The sequence below is a fragment of the Sinohyriopsis cumingii genome, chromosome 14 (assembly GCF_028554795.1).
Source record: "Sinohyriopsis cumingii isolate HCF-2022 chromosome 14, ASM2855479v2, whole genome shotgun sequence".
Taxonomy (NCBI): Eukaryota; Metazoa; Mollusca; class Bivalvia; order Unionida; family Unionidae; genus Sinohyriopsis; species Sinohyriopsis cumingii.
Window position 1 is genome coordinate 120,301,650 of NC_142974.1, and position 20,847 is coordinate 120,322,496.

The 20,847-nt window shown below is 42.5% G+C and overlaps 1 protein-coding gene across 1 annotated transcript in view; it reads right to left on the reverse strand.

The window, feature by feature from the left end:
* The window catches only part of LOC149784713 (uncharacterized), a 70,589-nt gene that overhangs the window by 21,563 nt on the left and 28,179 nt on the right, over positions 1–20,847 (reverse strand). The gene's annotated exons all lie outside the window — the stretch shown is intronic.

Genomic DNA, 20,847 nt, shown 5'->3' on the forward strand with positions numbered 1-20,847 from the left:
ATCCATTGGTTAGTGTTTTAATGAGTGGTTAGTGTTTTATTGAGTGGTTAGTGTTTTAATGAGTATGTATGCATTGGTTAGTGTTTTAATGAGTGGCTATCGTGTATGCATTAGTTAGCGTTTTAATGTGTGGCTTCCGTATGTACATTGGTTAGTTGTTGTTGTTGTAGGGTTTAATGCCATTTTTCAGCACACGGTAGGCTATACATGGTGGCCAGTATTAATGGTGGAGGAAGAACCCTGGAAAACCCCGGAAAGAACCATAGACCCTCGAAAAGCTACTGGCAAGCTTTCTTACATACCATCATTGGCCAAATCCGAGACTCAAACCTATGCAGACAGGTGAGATGGCAGTGATCCATATCGGAGAACGCTTTAGACCACTCGGCCACTCAGGGCCCCGCATTGGTTAGTGTTTTAATGAGTCGCTACTGTGTATGCATTGGTTAGTGTTTTAAAGAGTGGCTACTGTATATATATATATATATATATATATATATATATATATATATATATATATATATATATATATATATATAATGTACTTCATTCTGAGGTGGTTCCACCAAAAGGCTCTCTTGGACTGTGTTATAAACAAAATGCACTGCTGTCAATTATTTTATCTTTATGCATAATACTTTTTGAGATTTTGCAAAAAGATCACAATTTATTTGGTACTGATGTTTGTTACACCTATTGTTTTACATTTCCTGATAGAAAATCTGTGTCAATACTACATGGACCAATCAAACCTTTGGTAGCCATTTGAGAACTGACTTGAAAATTGCTGTGGCTAATTCAAACGCTAACCCACCAACCCTAATAATTTTAATGAAGACAAATAAGATAGTAATGTTTGAAAAAGCATTAGGCTATTTTAAATAGGATATCTAAATCTGTCTAACAGAACTGTCAAGTATAGTCATCTCTATCAACCTCATGCCAGCCATTAAATTCACTATTCAAGTCTTCTCAACTATCAACACATTGTCCTACATTATTGTGTCTTAAATTTGTATATAAATTTCAGATAAGAATAATTAATTCATACCTCTTTTAATTTCAGTCACTGAGTATATTTACTACTGTGTTAACATATAATTGGAGAGAAGGCATTTCTAAAACTATTCATTGGAATTACAAAGTTATCATTAACATGTTGGGATTATTGTGAAATCATTTAAGGACTTTCTCAGTTATATCATTGTTATACACCAAGACTGTTTGCACGCCAGCTCAACTGTTACTATTGGAACAACTGCACATTCAATACTGAGATTAATTAGGAACACTATCATTTTGGATTTGTGAATGAGATTTTATGAGTATTTTGGATTTAATCAATAATTACTGTCTCTCTAAACAATTTACTTTGAGAAATAAATTATTTGTTGAATTTTACAAAACATGTTCGTTTTGCTTTTTCTGTTACTTAGTTTAAGACCACGGAGTCGTGAATATATTGTACATTAACCAAGTTTAATAGAACAAGTCATGAATTAGACTGGTCACTTTATAAAGACTGTAAACCAGACTAGTCATATCTACAGATGGCAACTTAATAAATGAGCTAGCAATATCACAATCGAAAAAAGTATGCCGTGAATTAAACTGCATTTGCCAAATATTTCAGCATAAAACATTAGATACACATGAAATTCGAAGTTATTTACTGATACCACAATGATTTCTGGCTGCCAATGGGTGACCAGATGACCATATTCAATGCCAATCCTGAATTTTCAGTTGCACATTTGACCATTTTAGATACAACCTGAAGCGCTGCATCTGGATATTTGCTTCAGCAAGTGACATCTCACTTACCCCGGGGAACAAGCAATGGGAATTTCAAAGGTGATATCTATCAGAAAGAAAAGCAATGGGAATTCCAAGATGTAATATCTATCAGAGAGAGTTGTCTTTTGCATATAAATGGTACACGAGTAAGGCAGTTCCTCACAAAAAAGAGTCAATGCCAGATTACTTTTTAACCCAGCCCACCCCGAAACAGTGGTAAGGTTATCAGATATGATATGTGATTTTTGTGTATGCAGTTATTTCTTTTTAAAATAATTTTGTCACATATTAGTGCAAGTCTTGCCACCATGTGTTCTTGAATACACCTGTCAGGGCATATTAAGGCATAATCCCTAAGAGATGCACTAGTATCTGCAATATTTACTTTTATGTAAAATAAAAATCAAATAAGAAATGTTATCAAATACACAGATTACATACTCTCCGTTTTAATGGTACGATTATGCTGAGAAAATATGGAGGCTACAAAAGAATGATTTCGTCCGTTGTCTAAACTTGCACATACACTGTGTATTACTGTAAAAATAGAGAGGAAAAATATATCCTTTATGTAAAACTGCATCGATCTCTTCAATGACATATTAGCTATCTTCCTGCGATGACGGTACCATGTATAATTGCCTATAGATCAGGTCAGTAGTAAATGGGGCCACCCTAGGGACAATGGGACTTAGCATTAAAAACACCCCTGGGCCACTCTAGGGACAATGGAAATTTAACATGGAGAAAAATCGTGGGTCACTCTAGGGACAATGGGAATTTAACATAGAGTTTGGGCTTGTCTAGGGACAAGGGGAATTGAACATGGGAATAGAGTTTGGGTTTGTCTAGGGACAAGGGGAATTGAATATGGGATTTTTTTTTTTTTAAAAGTTTTTTTAAATTTAAATTTAAATTTAAATTTAAAAAAGGGTAGGCAATGGAAAGGCTATCTCTTTTCGAGAAATATGGCTGGCCCTGAAAAGGGCCTTTGGGTTTATGTTAATGTATCCATTAACATAAAGGGTACCGCATTGGTCTTCTTCTTGTCCTTAGGCTACGTTTCACTGTAGGACCGTAAATCAGGACTCTTTTCAGGCATCCTTGTCTTTCTACGTAGATCCTACGTATCCACAGACTGGTGTTTGTCCTGTGGACAATGGTCCACTTGGATCGGACATACATGGGTATGTCCGTCCGGAACATCATGGAAGACACAAGCGTAGAAGATTGCACATCGGTCCACATCTTGAAGCGACGAGAACAGGTAAATCAATGCACTGAACTGCGCTTATTTATAGGTAGAGGTAGGATTGAAACGGATTGAGTTCATTCTCCAATCCAAACACACGTTACAAAATTCAGTCAGCCCGCATCCAATCCGAAGAGATTAGTCTGTGACGTCAGTTGGTCTATATAGATTCGCTAGCGCTTGTGTGCAGTCAATCTATGCGACAGTGATTCAACATGACGGAAATTCAGAAAACGATCCATTGGGGTGCACCAGCAGGGGAGACCGCCCAAGGGAACCCGGACTTACTTTCAGAAGAGGTACATTGGGATTTTGTGGATTTTCTTACCTCGCAAGAATTTGTTCCGGAACCTTCGTCATTACCGCAAGTGGAGAATTTTAGACAGAGACAGAAAGAAGAATTGGAGAAATTTATGCAACGACAAAAGGAAGCGGAACAAACTTTTCTCCTACAGCAACAGCAACAGCAACAAGAAGAGGTAAGAAAAAACAACAGCAACAACAGCAAGAAGAAGTAGCAGCAAAGAAACAAGAGGGTGAAAATCAAACGGCTACGGTACTGTTGGACATTTTAGCGGAGTTAAGGAGTCTGAAACAAATGTATCAGACTTCTTTATCACGACCGAAGACAATACGACCTTCCCGAGCTAAACACGCCAACCCTGTGACTAAGCCTGTCGTACCACCCTTAGTGATTTCAACCCAATCATCAGAAGTAGGCCTTGGCCGTGGCAAAGGCTTAAGGCAGTTAAAGTTGATTGGTTAAACTCACTCCTACACCATAAAGAAAAAAGGCCCTTTTCAGGGCCACCCACATTTCTCGAAAAGAAATACAATTTCAATTTGCCAATAACTCAAAAAAAAACCAAAAAAAAAACACCCACCCATTTTACCCTTATAGTACGTGTCTGTGTATGAGTGCGTGAGTGTAGCTTCTTATTTTAAAATCAAAACTCAAAGACACTTACCTTATATCATTCATGTATTCTTTTATCCATTTTTTACAATCCAATTCACAATTCACCACAGAACACTTTAAAAAGTTCGTACACTTCTTCTTTCTCATTATTTAGTCTCTCTGTTTTTTGAAAATCTTCACCGTTTTTTCCTCATTTTCTTCCCTTCTTCTTTTCTTCTCCTGTTTCTTTGCCTCTTTTAAATAGAATTGTCTTCTTTCTTCCTCTGAAGAATCCCTCTCTTCTTTCGAAGAATCCCTCTCTTCTTCCGAAGAATCCCTCTCTTCTTCTGAAGAATCCTTCTTTTCTTCTGACTCCTCTTGTTTCTTTTTTGGGCAATCTGGAGACCAGTGTCCTTTTTCTTTACAATAATAACAGGTATCTTGACTTTTGTCTTTTTAGCCCCTGTTTTTTTTCTTTTTTGACGGTCTGGACACTCTGAAGACCAATGCCCTTTCTTCTGACAGATATAGCAAGTATCCTGACTTTTATCTCGAAAGGAAGGAGAGTAGTCCGTGAGCTGGTCTGAAGAGAATTTTCTAATGACCCCTCGCAAAGCTCTGACGAAACGTTCCATCTGGTTAGTCTCTTCCATCGTTGTGCTCGGTTTGAGAGTGAAATGAATAGTGAAAGGACAAGACACACACCCTTTTATATACGCTGGTTTGTCATGACTATAAATTAGTCTATGGTGTTTAAACTTGAGTCATTTGACGTTTTGCACTCAAGATGAAACGATCCTATTCATTCGAGAAGAAAGAAGAAGAAGAAGAAAGTAAGAGGCAGAAACGTGATCTATCGCCTCGTACCAGAGCTGAAATCTTGGCACAAATTCATGCCAGTGATTTTGAAGAGGACATGAGTGAACCAGAATCCGAACCCTCTAAACCAAGTTCACCACCCTTAGTCAACCCTGAAAAGTACTATTCCATTCGAGAGACGGAAAAGCGCTCCTCTAGAAAATTTAGAACCACGGCTTACACCTACACGGTGAAGTTTAAAGATTTCAAGGCCGACGTACCCTTGGAGAAAGCAGAAGGGTTTATCACCGAGATGTGGGATTCTTTGCTCACCTCACTCAAGCGACAATGTCAACCCAAAGAAGACGATCGCTTGACACTATCCATAGATCACGACGGTTTGAAATCCCCTGTTTGGATCGAGTTTAGCAGACCCGCAGAACTAACCCCTTCCAAAGTCATGGACAAGATTCAACACGTACAACAATCTAATGACCAGTTTGACATCACCGATGGTAAAGCCACACTGAAAATGGCTCACGTCTCTCTTCCTCAAGGGACAGGACGCAAAAAGATGTTATTGGTGGACGACCTTCGCAACACCAAAACAAGTCTCGTCCGAATTAACAACCCTCAAGACCAGATGTGCTTAGCCCGTGCCATCGTGGTGGGACGAACCTATGCCAACAAGAACGACACGGTAGAATGGAAAAGAACCTGGGAGAACATTCGAAAATCGAACCGAACCAAACAACGAAACGAAGCAGAACTCCTGTTGCAACAAGCTGGCCTGTCCAAAGACACACCCTGTGGCATTCCTGAGATGCAAAAATTGCAAGATGCCCTAGCTCCACGCTACACCTTGAAAGTGCACCCTCAAGAAATGCGCGGACCTCTGTTGTTTCGAGGCCAAGATTTTAAGGATGGAAAATACATTCATGTTTATCATCACGATGACCATTTCGATACCATTACCAGTATCACCGGATTCCTGGGATACAGATATTACTGTGAGAAATGTGACTATGGTTATAATAATCGAGAGCAACACAAGCATTGTGGATGGAAATGCCCAGGATGTTTGGCCTCTCCACCCTGTCTGAGCGAAGAACCAGTGCCTTGTTCGACTTGTCTGCGCACGTTTGTCAGCCCTACCTGTTACCAACAACATTTGAAAACACAAGGTTCACAGAAGAAATGTGCTTGTCAACTCCTGAGATTGTGCCCTACGTGTAGACAAGGCATACGTACCAACAGTACCAAGGCACACGTATGTCGAGGAAAGAAAAAATGTCACATTTGTCACCACATCGTGGACTTGGAACACGAATGCTACGTGCAAAAATACCAACCCCCACCAGAGAAAGAGGACGGTCACAAGAAGAAAGGCAATTTCATCTTTTTCTATTTCGAATGCATGCAAGAGACCGGCATTCACATTCCTAATTTCTGCGTGGCTCATCGAGCGTGCGAGAAGCGCATTCAAGAACCTATCTTCAGTCATTGCCCTCACTGCAGCAAGATTCCTGGAGGACGTGAAAAAATCTTTCGGGGACCGAACACGTTAGCCGATTTTGCCCAATGGGTCTTAGACCCCATCGACAAGACGTGGAGCCAAGAGGACATCGAACGTTACGGAGATTGTCATCGTCATGCCACAGTGATGGCTCACAATTTCTCCGGATACGATGGACAGTTTCTTCTCAGATACTATACGGAACAAGGCACCGAGCGTCCTAAAGTGACTTTGAACGGAGCCAAAATCATTTTCATGCAAGTGGGACAAGTACAGTTTAAAGATTCGATGAGCTACTTGGCCATGCCTTTGAGCCGAATGCCTAAAACGTTTGGAATGACAGAAATGGCTAAAGGGTACTTTCCACACTTTTTCAATACGGAAGCCAATCAACACGCCGTTCTACCCCATTTGCCTGAGGCTCACTATTACGACCCCGACAACATGCGTACCGAACAACGAGAAGCTTTCTACGCTCGGTACCAGGCTCACGCCTCGGACCCTTTCGACTTTCAGGAAGAAATGCTAAAGTATTGTCGTTCCGACGTGGACATTTTACGACGTTGCTGTGGAAAATTTCGAGAACTGTTCATGGAACACGGAGGGGTCGATCCTTTGAAAGAAGCTTGCACCATTGCCAAAGCGTGTTCCTTAGTGTATCGACAACGATTCATGCCTGAAAACACCGTAGCTGTCATCAGCCCTCAAACGACCCACTATGTCAAGCGTCAATACTCGGTCAAAGCCCTACGCTGGTTACATTACTTGTGCGACAAGGAAGACAAATAGATTCAGCATGCCCGCAACGGAGGGGGTGAAAAGACCACCGGAACGTATTCGGTCGATGGCTGGGACTTAGAAAACCCCAAGATCGTGTACGAGTTTAACGGTTGCTTATTTCACGGATGTCCCGTCTGTTACCCTGACCGTGACACCTAAAATCAGTTTTTACAACGGACCATGGAAGACTTGTACCAGGACACTTGTCAGCGACGCCTAAAGTTGGAACAGGAAGGATACCAAGTGGTGGAAATGTGGGAACACGAGTACGATCACCGTATGAAAACCGATCCCGAGTTTAAACGCCTCGTGGAAAGTTACCAGTTCATGGACCCGTTGAACCCGAGGGATAGTTTGTACGGAGGAAGGACCAATGCCACCTGTTTGCTGTACCAAGCCGACGAAGAGAAAGGAGAAGAAATCAAATACTTGGATGTGTGTTCGCTGTATCCCTACGTGTGCAAATATTGTCGCTTTCCTGTAGGGCACCCGCGATTGCTGACGGAACACATCGACCTGAAAAACATTCGACAATACGAAGGCTTGATCAAGTGTAAAGTTTTGCCTCCCACGAACCTATACCATCCCGTCTTACCTCACCATTGTCAAGGCAAACTGATGTTTCCCTTGTGCCGTACTTGTGCCGAAACGTGCAATCAGGACCAACCTTGCCATCACAGCCAGGAAGAACGTGCCTTGACGGGAACCTGGGTCAGCGTGGAATTCTTCAAAGCTCTGGACATGGGATACCAACTGTTAGAAGTGTACGAAATTTGCCACTTTCCCAAGACACAACAGTACCACAAGGGTGACCCTACTCAGAAAGGCATTTTCGCCGACTACGTGGATGCCTTTTTGAAACTGAAACAAGAAGCCAGCGGCTATCCTTCCTGGTGTCACACTCCCGAAGACCAAATACAATTCAAAGAGAAACAAGAAGGCATCTCTTTAGACCACATCGAAAAAAACGAAGGCAGGCGATCGTTTGCCAAAGTGATGTTAAATTGCTTGTGGGGTAAAATGGCACAACGACCGTGTTTACCCAAGACGGAATATTTAACAGAACCTTCCCGCTACTTCCAGATGATTCACGACAAAACCAAATACATGAAACACGTGGACGTCGTTCGAGAGGATTTGATCTTGGTCAATTACGAAGAAGATCTGGACTTTGTACAAGACGACCCTTTTGGAAATGTCATCATTGCGGCTTACGTGACAGCTCATGATCGCTTAAAATTGTACGAAGCTTTAGAACTGTTAGAAGAACGCGTCCTGTACTTTGACACGGACAGTTGCATTTACATCCATCACCCGATTCAACATCACCCTGACATCGAAGGAGACCGTTTAGGAGCCTGGACAGACGAGCATCCCGACGACAAGATTCTAAGTTTCGTCAGTGGCGGCCCCCAAAATTACGGCTACGAATACCGGGACAAACAAGGAGACGTGCACACGACGTGCATAGTGAAAGGACTGACTCTGAATCATCGTACCAGTCGAGTGGTCAACTTTGGGGTATTGAAAGAAGCCTTGCAATCGGGAGAGGATGGAAACTTTAAAGTGACCACCTATCAACCGAACAAGATTGTACGTTTACCCACTCACCACATCGTCAGTCGACCCTTGGAAAAAGTCAATCAAATTGTATACCAGAAGCGAGTGCGACTTCCCAATCACTTTACGTTGCCGTACGGTCACGTCGGTATTGGTCTGTATATAAAAAGGAACCCTAGGCAAGATCGATAGTTCATTGTTCATTGAAGTAACTTACCATGTCGTTGACGAAGAAGAAACCAGATTGGTTAGGAGTCAAATGTTGGACATCACCGAGACCAGGGTTTTGAGGCTTGGGCACAAGAGGTGGCCCAGTATGCACGAGAGTTATTCAAGGAAAAAAGTTACTTTTCAACCTGTGTTAGTGACGGTGCCAGAAGAACCCGTCACCCAGGACAGGACTGTCGTGGACAGGCCTGAAAGACCCTTTCGGGAGGACACTTGTGTGACCTTACCCCCTACTATAGAACTGGTTAGAACTTTACCCAAAACATGTTGTACAGACACTTGTTTTTATTCCACGTTCATGGTTATCATGTGCCTTTTATTCTTGTACTTAAGCCTTTGGCTTTTATGTATTTTTGTCTTTCGTATTCATGTTTGAAACAGTCAATAAACGTGTTCTGAAAAAGTATATAAACTCTTGTCTTGTTTGTTTTCGTGTCACAAGTGACATTTCTCACACCATGGCTACCTCTGCTGTCTCTGCTCCCTCTTCCTCTACTGTCAAAGTCATCGACGAACACTTAGATCGTGCCAGTTGGGAGGCTTTGTATCTTCGCCATCCCTTTAACATGCTCATTGCTGGACCTAGCGGTTCAGGCAAAACCGAATTCGTCAAACGTTTGATCGAACATAAACATCATTTGATCGATCGGCCACCTCAACGGATCGTGTGGTTTTACAAAGAGTGGCAATCGGCGTACAGCCTCTTGCGAGAAAGTCAAGGCGATTCCATCGTGTTTGTGGAAGGCATTCCTAAAGAAGACGACGGTATCGTCTCTGACTCCCGTCAAACCCATTTGGTCATTTTCGACGACATGTTAGGAGAAGACGAAGAAGAAATTAAACTGTGGTTTACGCGCAAAGGGCATCACCGTAATGCCAGTGTCGTTTACATCACCCAAAATTTGTTTCAACAAAGTAAAGCCCATCGCACCATCAGTCTCAATGCGCATTACGTGGTCTTGTTTAAAAGCCCTCGAGATAAATCGCAAGTGCAAGTCTTAGCCAAACAGTTAGGAACGCCTTGGCTGACTCAGGCGTACGACGATGCCACTCAAACGCCACACGCCTATTTACTCGTCGATTTGAAACCTACGACTCCCGAGGATTTGCGATTTCGTACCCACTTGTTTCACCACTGGTGCCAAGACGGAGGGCCTGTCCTGTACACGTCTCCGTCCTCGACTTCATTTCACTCCCCATAAAAAAATCTATAAAAAACCTCAGATTCTTTTCGTCTGTCTCACACAGTGTGAACATGACGTCCCTTCAGTCGCATCTTCCCGTCAAATTGATTCGTGCCTTGTATGGCATCAGTGGAGAAAAAGATCCACAAACACGAGCTCGTGTCTTAGAAGCTAGTCTCAAAGAAGTCTTACGATGGTTCACGGTGACGGCACGTCAATTACTCCAAGGAATCATTCAGATTCCTCATCAAATCAAACGCTTTTTTGATCGAAACAAAGTCGCTTTGGTCCAACTGGCCGATCCCCGCATCGACACTCAAACCAAAAAACAGATCATTTTGAAACCTGGAGGGAGCGGTACTCTAGGAGGGGTCATCATTCGCTCACTCTTAAGATGGGATCCTAATGCCCCCAAAGTTATACCCAAGACAAAAGTCCAACGAAGCCCCAAGAAGAAAAAGACCAGGTCCCCAAGGAGAACTTCTCCAGTGGCAGGACCCTCCTCTGACCAGACACCACCACCCCGGAAAAAGAAAAGAAGCCCCCAGAAAAAGAAACAGAGAAAAAGTCCCCAGAAAAAGAAAAGTCCACAGAAGATAACTAGTCGCAAGAGCGGCACTTCGGCCAGGACGCAACCTTACACTCGCAAACCACGATCTGCCACGGCAGTGACTGCGTCTCCGGCATCCTCACGTTTATCCACTTCTCCGTTGATGACACCAGGAACTGAAGAGTACTTGGAGACGTTGATCACACCAAGAACTTCTCCGTTAATGACCCCCAAAAGAACTTCCCCAGTGGCAGGACCCTCCAATTTAGTGGCAGTGGCTGCTGCTCACAAAGTACCTTCTCCCAAAATCAAAGTCCATGAAAGATCGGGCATGTTACAAAGTTTACTGGATTTGTCCAAGCAAGAACTGGCTCGATTTAGTCCGTTGCGTACCCCTGCACGACGTGTCATGCCTGTCCTCAAACTGATACGACGTAAAGACAATCAGTGGCGACGCGTTCCAGTATAAAAAAGACCTGTGACCAAGTAGGGTATCAGTGTTTTTTTGGTGCTCCTGAAGACTCAAAGATGTCACCCTCCAGAAAACCCCAAGGAAAGAAAAGGAAAGGACTGCCACCACGTTTAGCCAAACATGGGGACATGTTATCTGTCCTGTCCAAAGCTTCTCCACCCCTACGAAAAAAACTCATTCAAACAGCCTCCAAAGAGGTCATCGATACCGTGTGCGAATGTTGTTTGAACGTTTTGAAAGGCACGATCCCTTTGTCCAAACACCAGAAACAATGCTTAAGCAAGCATCGTCACGTTCTTCGCCAAATGGTTCGAAAGAAAATTCCCATTCGTCAAAAAAAGAAGATGTTGGTCCAACGTGGAGGCATTTTGCCTCTCTTGTTAGGTCCCATACTGAAAGGAGTCTTGGGAACCATGTTGGGAGGACTGGTGGGAGCAAGATAAAAAGGTCTCGGAAGTCCCAAGATCTCAGAATCGACCCCTGACAACCCCATGGAAGGACGAAAACTAGCTTTAGTGCCTTACAAACGATGGATGGAATACCATCGTTGGCAAGAACAACGCACCCCGCATTTACCTCCCAATCCCAATTTGAGCGAGATGTCCCAGTTACAACACGAATTGCAGTCCTTGATGGATCGCCAAGATTTGTCCGAAACAGAAAAATCGCAAAAGTACGGTCAACTCTTGCAACGACTGCAACTCTTTCACCAGAAAGCTTTAGACGAAACAGCTCTACCCACTCTGAAAAATTTTAAGACCTTGATGAAAAGTCCAGCACCATCACCAGTACCAGTACCAGTACCAGTACCACCAGTACCAGTGACCAAGACAGAAAAAGGAAAAGAAGAAGAAGAAGAAGGGTTTCAAACTCCACCAGAAAAAGTACGCAAGTTAACAACACCACCTACCTCCAGAATTGGATGGATTAAAAAGATGATGGCCACCCCTTCTTCATCACAAGAGAAAAAGAAAGTGAAGACAGAAGTGAAGACAGAAGTGAAACAAGAACCGATATCCCCCGCTCAGACATCCTTCTCTTCGACACCTATTGCCGGCCGCACACGCAAAGCATTGCAATCCAAGAAAGTACCCCAAGAGAAAAAGAGTAGCATCCTCCAAGAGTGGGTGTCTTATTAACACAAAAAATAAAAATGGAAAAAGTCTTAGCCAGCATTTACTACGATCCCTCTCATCCTGCAGGTTACGCAGGAGTTCAAAAATTGTATCGTGCTGCCAAAACTCGACTGAAAAGTCTCCGTTTACCTCAAGTGCAACGATGATTACAAGAACAAGCTACCTACACTTTACACAAACCCATTCGACGCAAGTTTGCCAGAAGTCGCACCCGAGTGGAAGGCATCGATCATCAATGGCAAGCCGATTTAGCCGATGTCTCTCATTTGGCCAGCTACAATCGTGGCTACAAATATTTGTTCTGTGTCATCGACGTCTTTTCCAAATTTGCCTGGGTCGTGCCCTTGACTTCCAAATCGAGCAGCGAGTTAGTGCGAGCCCTGCAACGGGTGTTGAAACAAAGCGCTCGTCACCCTCTTCGATGGCAAACGGACAAAGGCACCGAATTTCTGAACCAAGTTTTCCAAAAAGAATTAAAGAAACGTGACATTCATTTTTTTCCCACCGAGAATCCCGAAACCACAGCCAGCATCGTGGAACGTTTTCAACGCACTTTGAAAGAACGCATGTGGAAATATTTTACGCATTACCACACTCTGAAGTACATCGACATCTTACCACACCTGGTGCAAGCGTACAACCAATCTTACCATCGAAGCATCGGACGTGCTCCGCAAGACGTGACTCCCGACAACGAAGTGTTGGTGTTTGAGCGCCTGTTCGGTACGTCCCCGACGAGGGCTGTCCCCGAGAAAAGTGGAATGTTGGCCGTAGGAGATTGGGTGCGCATCGGCAAAACCAAACGCACTTTCGACAAAGGTTACTTACCTAACTGGACGACCGAATTGTTTCGCGTCACTGGACGAGTGCATGGCCGTCATCCTGCCGTCTATAAATTGGAAGACATGAACGGAGAAGTGCTCAAAGGAACGTTTTATTTGCCCGAGTTACAACGTGTCACCAAAAAAGAAGACGACGTGTACGACATCGAAAGCATTCTCGAACGCAGAACCCGTAAAGTGGGCAAACGACGTGTCAAAGAAGTCAAAGTACGTTGGAAAGGATATCCACCCAGTTTTGATTCTTGGATCGACGCTTCGCAAGTCATCGACTATAAAAAGAAGTGACCATCATGCCTTTTCACACAGACGCAGCTACGTCGACCACTCCTCCTTCACCCAGTTCTTCTGTGCAAGATTTACAAAAACAACCCTTGTGGGTGTGGTGTGGAGAACGTGTGCCTAAAACGCAAATCGTCTTTTTCTGTCAAATCTTCGTGGTGTATTGTGTCATCGGGGCAGCCATCGCCAATTTGAGTTTGCAACAAGGAGACAAACAATTGTGGACCATTTTATTGAGCAGTTGCATCGGTTACCTGCTTCCTAATCCCTCCCTGAAATTCACCTCGAACGGGAACCACGGGAACCTTGTGTCCAGTGCCAGTGCCAGTCACCACTCCAACCACAACCAGAACCCCATTTTGGGCGGAGACACGCCTCTGACGTCCACTAACCCCTCGGACAGCCACAGAAATCTGGAATTATGAGTCACCAAAACCAATTTTACTTAACCTTACCCAGTGACAGTTCCATGGAGGTGTTTCCCAAGAACACGTTGTGCTGTTACACGGCCAAATTACCTCAAGCCATCCCCTTAGATCACGAAGCCCATTGGGAAGTGGCTTTAGTAGAAATGATTCACCCGACCCAAGTCCTCAATGTCCTTCCCAATCAAAATTTTTTTGATGTGGAAGTTCATGACGAACAATTGCAAAAGTGGATGGATAGCAATGTCAAATATGACAAGAAAACCCGTACACAAAAGTACACCACCTATCACTTGTTCATTTCCCCAGGCTATTATTTTAGTGGTCAACATTTGGTCAGCACCATAGCCTCCAGGTTTAATGCCGTGTTTCTGAAAGCTTTGGAGCATGTTAACAAAAGTGTCACCATGGAGTACCACAAAACAGCTCGTCGCTTCTTGATGAAATTTGAACGGAGTAAACTCCTGTCCATTTTATTTTGTCCTGAATTGTATGACATGTTGGGCGGAGACATGAACCTGAGAATGAGCATGATGAAGAAAAGCGAATCACCCATCGTTTACGACAACGAATCTTTTAGCAAGTTATTTCGTGCCCCGGTAGAACTGAACCAAGGACTGAATTTGATGTTTGTGTACTCCGATGTGGTGGAGTATAACGTGGTGGGACACACCTCCGTACCGTTACTGCGTGTCATTCCTTTCAAAGTGGATTCTGCCACGAACACTGACGAGGAAGGTGGAAACACTTACCACGTCCACCGCGAATTTGTACATCCTCACTATTTGCCTGTCAGTAAGTCGTATTTGGACACGGTCAACATTACTATAAAAGGAGATTTGGGACAAAATATTCCATTCACCAAAGGAAAAGTCACTGTGAAACTCCATTTTCGAAAACGGTTTTCTCACGATTCGTAAGTCATGTATCCAGTGTACCGAGGGGTTGCTCGACAGCGAGGACACGGTTTAGGAGATATGTTAAAATCGGCCTTTCGTTCGGTGGCCCCGGTGTTGAAACCGATGGTGACACGCGGATTGCACGCCTTGAAAGATGCGGCACTGACGCAAGGCAAAGAATTTCTCCAAAATGTCATCATCGACAAACAAAACCCTAAAGAAGCCTGCATGAGGGCAGGCAAAAATGTCTTGCTGCAAACGGGCAAAGACATTTTGGGTCACCGAGAAACACCTATAAATGCCCTGCACGCTACCGAGTCAGGCATTCAGCAAGGACAAGGCAGAAAGAGACGACGAAGAAAACACCCTTTCACCAGACTTCAAGCTAGAAAGGCCAAGAAAAGAAGAACCGTTCGAGACTTAGACGTTTTCGATTATTGAGAAAAGAGACCAAAAAAATGATGCACCGAGAATCTAGCGCTTGTTCCAAGACGGAACTGGATCTGTTTGCCATGCCCCCCCCCCCCCGATGATGACGATGCAAGAATCCCAGTGGGTGGAATTTCACCCCGTCTCCTCACTGACTGATTCCGCTCCCATCGAGTTTGAAATCAAAGGACAGCCCGAAGATTACATCGATCTGAATAGCAGTTACTTGTACCTGAAAGTCAAAATTCTAGATAAGACTGGAGGTGCTATAGACGATGAAGCAGTAGCTCCCGTCAACAATTTCATGCATTCCTTGTTCAGTGGAGTGGACTTGTACTTGAATAACAAACTGGTCAGTAGCAGCATGGATACTTACCCTTATCGTGCCTACCTGGAAAATCTCTTGACGTACGGAATAGATGCCAAGAACACTCATCTCAATGTCTGTGTGGTATGGGAAGCTGACGAACCTACCAAGTTTGAAATATTGGAAACTGATGAAAAGAAAGACAACAATGATGGATTTGTAGAACGAAGAAAGAGAATCACGGGAGCCGACACAAGTTTAGAACTGATGGATCGTTTGCATTTGGACATGTGGTTGCAAGAAAAGTATTTGCTGAACGGGGTGGATGTCCGCCTGAGACTGAATCGTAGCAGTGCCGCTTTCCATTTGATGGCTGATAGTGACGGTTACAAAACCAAAATCCTAGAAGCCAGACTCTACGTACGCCGTGTGGAAGTGTTACCTAAAGTGGGAAACGACATCAGTCAGACGTTGAACAGAACGACTGCCAAGTATCCCATACGACGCGTGGAAGTGAAAACCTTCACCATTCCCAAGGGACAGCGATCCATGATCGAAGATCATCTGTTCCAAGGACAGTTACCCAAACGTTTGATCGTTGGTATCGTCGAGAATACAGCCTTCGACGGAGCTGCCGAAAAAAATCCTTTCTACTTTCAACACCTTGGCGTGTCCAAAATCGAAGTCAGTCGCGATGGCAAGACCTTGTGTACCCGACCTTTCGAACCTGACTTTACCAAGAAGAATTACTTGAGATCGTACTTGTCCCTGTACGAAGCCACCGGACAGTTAGGAACCAATACCAGTCACGGTATTACGTACGAGGATTATGCAGGAGGCTACGCTTTGTGGGCTTTCGATTTCACTCCAGACCAAGGCAGCGACGAGGGACATTTCCACCCTATAAAATCTGGCCAGATTCGTGTTGAAATTCAGTTTAAAGACCGAGACCCTGATGAAACGGTGAACGTCATCCTGTATGCAGAATTCGATAATACCATAGAAATCAACAGTTTGAGAGAAGTCATCCTAGATTACTAGAAACCATGGAAGACTGTTATCCCTCTTTACCTAGTGGAGAAACTTTTAGTGTTGGATTATTGTTAAAAAATGTTAGAGTTGTTGTTGTTTAGTGTTAAGTGATTTTTGAATAAAAAATGTTGTGTTTTGAAAAAATTGTTTGATGTTATATTGTTGGATTATTGTTAAAAATGTTAGAGTTGTTGTTTAGTGTTAAGTGATTTTTGAATAAAAAATGTTGTGTTTTGAAACAAATGCCTTTGTCTTTTGTTTAGGTATAAGAATGTTGGATTGATGCTCTTTCATTTCTTACTATCCCTCTCATGACACTCACTAAACGTTGCGACTCAAAAACCGTGTGGGGGATGTTTTCCTTCACGTCCGCGCTTTGACTTTAGGAACCAGGTTGTTTCCAGTCTAACCATCCATTGTCGACTCATCCTCCTAAGAAGATGGGTTCCAAACTAGCTAAGCTCAACGAAGCCTACGTGAATTTGCATAGGGTCAGACACAGTCTGATACCGAAGCCAGAAGAAATAGAGAATGTGAGAATGTTAAAAATCACTGAAGACCTGATAGAAGAGCTTTTCAGAGAAGAAATGAACAGGGAAAAAGAAGAATGGACAGAGAAGTACAGACTTCAGAGACAGCAGCAACAGCAGCAACAACAACAACAGCAGCAACAAGAACCTGAAGCTGACAGAGGCTTTGTCGATTGTCGTATCGACACCAAAGAGTTCTTCTTCTCTTTCCGAAGAAGCAGACCTATCGCCAGAAAGTCTATCCTCAGAGGACATCGCATTCTTAGAAACTAAAAAAGATTGCCATAGCAAACAAAAAAAACGGCCCTTTTCAGGGCTAGCCAACACTCTAGAAAAGAAATAACTATCCATTTGCCAATGTGTGTAGGTAGAGTAGTGTGAAAATAAACACTAACTCTTTTTAAAAAATGTGAGGGTATGTGTTTGTGAGTTTGTGTGTTTGTAAGTGATCAAGTACGTTGGTGTGGATAGTAGATTAAAATGATGTCTTTATTTGGTGTTTGAGGTGTAGATTTCGGGGTTAGATTGGATTGCTTTGAGTATGTGGATAGTCAATTGAAGTGATTTATAAAAAATTTTAAAATAGTGATGGGTAGAATAAAAAAGTGAGTGAGTGTTTCTTTTAGGTCCGCGCGTTGTTGTTATTTCTTTTTTGGTCATGATGTAGGTAAGATCAATTTTATGTTTTTAGGGGGATGTTTTCCTTCACGTACGCGCTTTCACTATAAATTGAAACTCGTTCGGCAGTCCAACTACCCTTGTTGATTGATCAACACCAAAAATGAACACGAGACTGGAGAAACTGTTGGAACTTCATGTGCATCTGGAATATGCCAGGCGCATATTAAATGAACTGGCGCGGAAGCCATTGTGGAGGAGGGAAGGATAAGAGAGGAGGAGGAAAGAAGAAACAAAGAAGAGGAGGAGAGAAGATATAAAGAAGAAGAGGAAAGAAGATACAAAGAGGAGAGAAGATACAAAGAAGAGGAGGAGGAGAAGGAGAGAAGAAGAAGAAATTTCAGAATCCGAGAGAGCGAAAATTGGGATTCTGAAGCGACATATCCTGCCTCTGCTCTCTCCCCCCAAAAGGTAAAAAGTAACTGGGGGATAAGATGTGTATGCGGCGCCAGGCCTGGAAGGTGCCACCATTAACCAGGTGTCCATGAAGTTCCAAACAAAAAACAGCCCTTTTTCAGGGCTACCCAATACTCTAGAAAAGAAATAACCATCAATTTGCCAATGTGTAGGTAGAGTAGTGTGAATATAAACACTAACTCTTTTTTAAGATAGTGTGAGGGTATGTGTTTGTGTGTTGGTGCTTGTAAGAGCTAAGGTATGTTTGTGTGAATAGTAGATTATGGGTTTCTTTATTGTTTCTTAGCGTAGGTGAAGAGTATAGTTAGGGTTTTGTAAGCGCTCACGTACGATTGTGTGGATAGTAGATTATGGATTTTGTTTATTGTTTCTTAGCGTATGTGGAGAGCATAGTTTGGGTTTTGTAAGCGCTCACGTACGATTGTGTGGATAGTAGATTATGGATTTTGTTTATTGTTTCTTAGCTTATGTGGAGAGTATAGTTTGGGTTTTGTAAGCGCTCACGTACGATTGTGTGGATAGTAGATTATGGATTTTGTTTATTGTTTCTTAGCGTATGTGAAGAGTATAGTTTGGGTTTTGTAAGCGCTCACGTACGATTGTGTGGATAGTAGATTATGGATTTTGTTTATTGTTTCTTAGCGTATGTGGAGAGTATAGTTTGGGTTTTGTAAGCGCTCACGTACGATTGTGTGGATAGTAGATTATGGATTTTGTTTATTGCTTCTTAGCGTATGTGGAGAGTATAGTTTGGGTTTTGTAAGCGCTCACGTACGATTGTGTGGATAGTAGATTATGGATTTTGTTTATTGTTTCTTAGCGTATGTGGAGAGTATAGTTTGGGTTTTGTAAGCGCTCACGTACGATTGTGTGGATAGTAGATTATGGATTTTGTTTGTTGTTTCTTAGCGTATGTGGAGAGTATAGTTTGGGTTTTGTAAGCGCTCACGTACGATTGTGTGGATAGTAGATTATGGATTTTGTTTATTGTTTCTTAGTGTATGTGGAGAGTATAGTTTGGGTTTTGTAAGCGCTCACGTACGATTGTGTGGATAGTAGATTATGGATTTTGTTTTAATGAATTGCGTGTGTAAATAGTAGATTTGGGGTTTGTTTATTGTTGCTTCACTTATGTGGATAGTATATTATATGAAATGAGAAAAGTAGGGATGTTTTCTTTCACGTCTGCACGATGTTAGGTCATGATCTAAGTAATATCAATTTTATGTTTTAAGGGGGGATGTTTTCCATCACGTCCGCGCTTTCACTATAAGAACCCACAGTATTCGTCGTTCAAACCATTCTACAAAGAAGATGGCTTCGAACCAAATTGACAAGATGCAAACATTGCAAGACGTTTTAGACAATTTAGGAATGATGGAGCAGATGTTAATAAGACTCGTTGAAGACCACTATACCTATAGTCCCCATCGTGTAAAGATGGAAATTAATAACTTGAGAAAGGTAAAGGACAAGATAAGTGGTGCCATGAAAGAGATAAAGGAGGAGAAGGAGGATGAAGAGGAAAGGATAAGGATGAGAGCATGGAATGAAAAAATTGAAAAAGAAGAAGAAAATGAAAAGAGGAAGAAAGAAGAGGAGGAAGAGATGAAGAAAGAAGAGGAGGAGAAAAAAAAGAAAGAAAAGAAGAGAAAGAGTGTTGGAGATAAAATAAGAAGTTGGTGGAGAAAAAGAAGAAATTAGAAGCAGAAGAAGAAGAAAACCCAAAGGCCCTTTTCAGGGTCAGCCATATTTCTCGAAAAGAGATAGCCTTTCCATTGCCTACCCTTTTTTAAATTTAAATTTAAATTTAAATTTAAAAAAAACTTTTTTAAAAAAAAAAAAATCCCATATTCAATTCCCCTTGTCCCTAGACAAACCCAAACTCTATTCCCATGTTCAATTCCCCTTGTCCCTAGACAAGCCCAAACTCTATGTTAAATTCCCATTGTCCCTAGAGTGACCCACGATTTTTCTCCATGTTAAATTTCCATTGTCCCTAGAGTGGCCCAGGGGTGTTTTTAATGCTAAGTCCCATTGTCCCTAGGGTGGCCCCATTTACTACTCAGGTCTATAGGCAAAAAACGTAGACCCTAATCGGTTATTACCTAGAGTGTCAGGAGATCAGTGTGTGTTTGGGTGTGCTTGTGATTTGGATTTTTAACGTAGCTTCAACAATGTTCCAGTCATATTGCTACGATGTCTGCAGTGTGACAGTTTATAATGATGTCTAGCACTGAGGCATCATGCCGCAGACATGTAGCATGATGTCCCACCCAGTCACGTTATCCTGACACCAGATCAACCAGTCCTAACACTAACCTATTAATGCTGTGCGCCTTGAGAGGCAGCTGCTCGTACCATTTTTATAAGTCTTTGGTATGTCTCGACCAGGGTTCGAACCTGCGACCTCCCGCATCCGAGACGGACACTCTTACCATTACGCCACCTAAGCGGTCTAGAATATATCAGAACATATTTTGCCTGTTCTACTGATTACTCCTAACAAACTTCATAGACCCCAGCCTTTTTTCAACTGCAAATCTGGGTCATTATGGTATAATTAGTATTTTAGGTGAATATATTAAGTGTGTATGAAGCTTGGTAAAAAAATATATTTGTAAATGTCACTGTATTTGATACATCTGACCTTCGATCCTGATCAAAGGCCCCCAAAAGTGGGAGGCACAAAAATATAACCTTTAGCATATGGTTATATAACAAACAAAACAACGACCAAAATATATGCATTTCCATCAAAACTGTTTGGGAGATGTCGCAATAGACGGATGAATAGTGTTACAATATACTATGTTTGATGCTACAGTACAGGATATG